General features: G+C 50.7%; 1 pseudogene; it reads left to right on the forward strand.

Annotated features, from left to right (window-relative positions):
- The first annotated feature begins 1398 nt into the window (after positions 1-1398).
- On the forward strand, positions 1399-1765 carry LOC103242920 (protein S100-A10 pseudogene; annotated as a pseudogene).
- Positions 1766-4911: the final 3146 nt, after the last annotated feature.

The raw sequence follows: 4911 nt of genomic DNA on the forward strand, positions 1-4911 counted from the left end.
ACTGCGGGGAGGCAGCCGCAAGCCTGGGCCTGCCAGGAGGACTGGCAACCACCGGAAGCCAGAAAGAGGCACCAAGTCTTCCCCTCCAGGCTTGGAGGGAGCAGGCCGGTCCACACCTGAATTCCAGACTCCTGGCCTCCAGAAGTGTGAGACAATCCACTTCTGTTGTTTGCAGCTGCCTAGTGTGTGGTACTTAGTTATAGCAGCTCTAGAAACGAATACACAGGGCCTCAGACCGGGAGGCCTTAGATTAGGGGGAAATGCCTCTGACTCCCTATGGTGATGTTAGAGACCCAGTCATATTCGTTCCAGTCCCCAGCCTTGCTTGTGAGGCCAAGAAAAGCAAAGCCTGAGTGATGACAGTGCTGGGCAGAGGGAAGCCCAGCTGACATCAGGTCTGCCGCTCTCTCCTGATCCAGGGGTAGAAGGAAACAGACCGTGGGCTGCTGGACGAGGCGTCTCCTCACTCCTGGGTCCACCACTCCACTCTGGCCTCTCAGGGCTGCCCGACAGCTTGGGCATCGGCTGCAGCCAGGCCTGAGCTCACCCCTGTCTCTGCCACGCCCTAAGCAAGGCCCTGCCTCGTTCCCTGCCTTGGGTTCTCCCCAGCCCTGAGGCTCCCACAGCCATGCCACCTGCTGAGCCCAGACATCCCCTCCTCCCTGAACCCTCCCGTGACCCCTTCCTGAGGTGCCTTCTGTGTTGCTGGGGATGCCTTGGGATGGCTGAAGAGGCCCCGTGCTGAACGCTAGGGGAACAGGACAGTCAGACACACCTGCCTTCAAATTCAGGCGTCATGCTTGTAGCTGTGTGACTCCAGGCAAGTTCTACATGGCATCTATTTCCTCCTTTGTAAGGTAGTGATCCCAGCAGGGTTGTGGGAGGCAGCTAGTCAAGGTTATAAGAGACCCTACAAGGCCGAGGCTCTTTCCCTGGACCCCACGGGCCAGCCTCAGGAGGCCCATGAAATTCCCGAGGCTGGGAGTGAAATAGTGCGTCCAGCTGCCTACATTGCTCTCAGGCAGGGGCCTTAGCTCTTGCCTTGTTCTCAGAGGGGTTCATGACTCCAAGAAGTTAAGACTCTTAACTTAACCATGTAAATCTCCCAGCCCAGACCCCCCAGACACCACTCCACTTTGGACTGAGCGTCTCTCCTGCGTCCTGCCCCCTTGCATCTTGCCCTGAGCTGCATCTGCCGCATGGTGTGGTGGCCTGTCCCAGGAAGGAAAGGGGCCCTCGAAAGGCCAGCCTCAGACCCTGTGCCTGACCCAGGGCTCCTTTGCAAAACAAGTTCTTAATACTGCGCCTTCCCGAGGGGCCCTGAGGCCCAGCTTGCCAAGCGCCCACAACGCACCTCCGGCCAAGGTTTCAACAGATCTCACGAGCAACCCCGGCCCAATGGAACACACCATGGAAACCGCGTTGTTTACGTTTCACAGATTTGCTGGGGATAAAGGCTACTTAATGAAGGAGGGCCTGCAAGTACTCATGGGAAAGGAGTTCCCTGGATTTTTGGAGAACCAAAAAGACCCTCTGGCTGCGGACATAACAATGAAGGACGCGGACCAGCGCCAAGACAGCACACTGAACTTCCAGAACTTGTTTTCACTCCCTGCGGGGCTCACCACTGTGGACAACAACTATTTTGTAGTACCTATGAAGCAGAAGGGGACGAAGCAGGCAGAACTAAGCAATTACTCGGCCCCGTGAGAGTTCTCCCAAAGAGTCGCTATAGGAACCTGCCCGCAGCTTCCCCCGTAGAAGGCTTTCGTGAGCAGACAGGGCCAAGAAAACAGACACATCAAATCCAAATCTCATCTAACAAGCAAAGAAAGGAAGTTAATTAAATAATAGGCTTTTGATCTTTAGATTGTTTGCATCCTCTTGGCCTCAATAGACACATCCTTTTTAGTTTGGGAAAAATAAATATATATACTTATAAAATTATTTTTTAAGCCTTTGCCTTGGTGCATATATATTTTATATTTTATATATAACTTTTATATATATACACACATATATACACATATATTTTTTATATATATACATACATGCATATATATATATATATGTAGTGTTTGGTTGGGCTCAGTGGCTCACGTGTGTAACCCTAGCACCTGGGCAGGCTGAGGTGGGTGGATCTTGAGCCCACAAGTTTGAGACCAGCCTGGGCAACATAGTGAGACTTCATGTCTACCAGAAAAAAAAAACCCATTCAGGTGTGGTGGCGTGCATGCCTGTAGTATCAGCTACTCAGGAGGCTGAGGTGGGAGAATTGCCTGAACCCAGGAAGTTGAGGCTGCAGTGAGCTATGAACACCCCACTGCACTCCAGCCTGGGTGACAGAGTGAGACCCTGTCTCAAAAAAAAAAAAAAGTACATGTATGTATGTATGTATACATATGTATCTAGAGTTTCTTCTCACTATGGTTTGAATGTGTACCCCCAAAAACATGTGTTGGAAACTTAATCCCCAATGCAACAGTGTTGAGAGGTAGGGCCTAATGAGAGGTGATTATTCCATGAAGTTCTGCCCTCAAGAAAGGGCTAATGCTGTTATCTCAGTGGGAGTGGGTTCCTTACAACAGGATGAATTCAGCCCCTTTCTCTCTCTCTGTCTCTACCTCTCTCGCCCTTGCACTGTCAGATGATGTGGCAAGAAAGCCCTCACCAGATGCCGGCCCGTCAATATTAGACTTCCCAGTTTCCAGAACTGTAAGAAATAAATCCCTGTTCCTCATAATTAGCCAGTCTCAGGTACTCTATTATTGTAGCATAAGACAAACTAAGACATTACTCTCTCCACCACATTCCATTGTGTTTTTGGTTTTTTTTGAGATGGAGTCTTGCTCTGTCACCCAGGCTGGAGTCCAATGGCACGGTCTCAGTTCACTGAAACCTCCGCCTCCCAGGTTCAAGTGATTCTCCTGCCACAGCCTCTGGAGTAACTGGGATTACAGGTGCCCGCCACCATGCCTGGCTAATTTTTGTATTTTTAGTAGAGACAGGGTTTCACCATATTGGTCAGGCTGGTCTCGAACTGCTGACCTTATGATCTGCCCACCTTGGCCTCCTGAAGCACTGGGATTATAGGCATGAGCCACTGCACCTGGCCCGTTCCTTTTTTTTTGAGACGGAGTGTCACTCTGTCACCCAGGCTGAAATGCAGTGGTGTGATCTCAGCTCACTGCAACCTGCGCCTCCCAGGTTCAAGCAATTCTCCTGCCTCAGCCTCCCAAGTAGCTGGAATTACAGGCACACACCATGACACCCGTCTAGTTTTTGTATTTTCAGTAGAGATGGGGTTTCACCATGTTGGCCAGGCTGGTCTCGAACTCTTGACCTCAAGTTATCCGCCTGCCTCGGCCTCCTAAAGTGCTGAGATTACAGACGTGAGCCATCGTGCCTGGCCACCATGTTCCTTTTCTTCCAGAAGTTCACTCTGCCCTCAACCTCCGCTTGCTTCCTCCTCGGTCTCCTTTGTGCCACCTCCCTGTCACCCACTCTTTAATGAGGTGTCCCCAGGGTCCTGCCTCAGTTCTCTTCCTGCCTCTCCCTGCTCTGGCTGCTCTGCTCCCATGTCTTCAACTCTAGTTAAGGTGACACCAGCTGCTATTACAGGCAAACAGCAAAGTTTCAGTGGCTTAATGTAATAGAAGTGTACTTCTTCATATGAAATCCAATTGGCTTGAATTCCATAAAGTCACAAAAGTTTATTTATTTATTTATTTATTTATTTTTGAGACAGAGTCTTGCTCTGTCACCCAGACTGGAGTGCAGTGGTGCAATCACTGCTGACTACAGCCTCAACCCCCTGGACTCAAGTAGTCCTCCCACCTCAGCCTCCCAAGTAGCTGGGACTACAGATGTGAGCCACAGTGCCCGGTTAGTTTTTTATTTTTTTTATTTTTATTTTTTTTTTTGAGGTGGAGTCTCATTCTGTTGCCCGGGTTGGAGTGCAATGGCACGATCTCGGCTCACTGCAACCTCTGTCTCCTGGGTTCAAGCGATTCTCCTGCCTCAGCGTCCCGAGTAGCTGGGATTACAGGTGCCTTCCACTATGCCTGGCTAATTTTTTTGTATTTTTTAGTAGAGACGGGGTTCCACTATGTTGGCCAGGCTGGTCTCGAACTCCTGACCTTGTGATCCACCTGCCTCAGCCTCCCAAAGTGCTGGGATAACGGGCGTGAGCCACCACGCCTGGACCAGCTTTTCAATTTTTTGTAGAGATGATATCTCGCTAGGTTGCTCAGGCTGGTCTCAAACTCCTGGGTTCAAGTGATCCTCCTGCTTCAGCCTCCCACAGTGCCAGGATTACCAGTGTAAGCCACCATGCCCAGCCCCCTGCCATCTTTGATGCATGGCTTCCACATTGGCCTTGGACATCTGTATCCAGTCAGCAGCCTGGAGAGAACAAGGAGAATGGTTTGGAAGGTTGTGTGGGCTTTTATGACAGATAAGTACCTAATTTCCACCCACCTTCACTGGCCAGAACTCCGCCCATGGCCGCATCTAATGCAATGAAAGTGGGGAATGGAATCTAGCAGTTCATCTGGCAGTAGAGGGGCTGGCGTTCGATATAGCTTGGATGTTTGGCCCCTCCAAATCTCATGTTGAAATATGAGCCCCAGTGTTAAGGGTGGGCCTGGTGGGAGGTGTTTGCATCATATGGGTGGATCCCTCAGGAATGGCTTGGTGCCCTCCCCAGGGTAATGAGTGAGTTCTCAATCTATTAGCTCATGTGGGTGCTTTGTTTTTGTTTGTCTGTTTGTTTTTTGAGACAGGGTCTCACTCTGTCATCCAGGCTGGAGTGCAGTGGTGCAATCATGGCTCATTGCAACCACCTCTCAGGCTCAAGTGAGTCTCTCACCTCAGCCTCCCGAGCAGGCCCACACCGCCACACCTGGCTAA

This window comes from Chlorocebus sabaeus, chromosome 16 (genome assembly GCF_047675955.1).
Source record: "Chlorocebus sabaeus isolate Y175 chromosome 16, mChlSab1.0.hap1, whole genome shotgun sequence".
Lineage (NCBI taxonomy): Eukaryota > Metazoa > Chordata > Mammalia > Primates > Cercopithecidae > Chlorocebus > Chlorocebus sabaeus.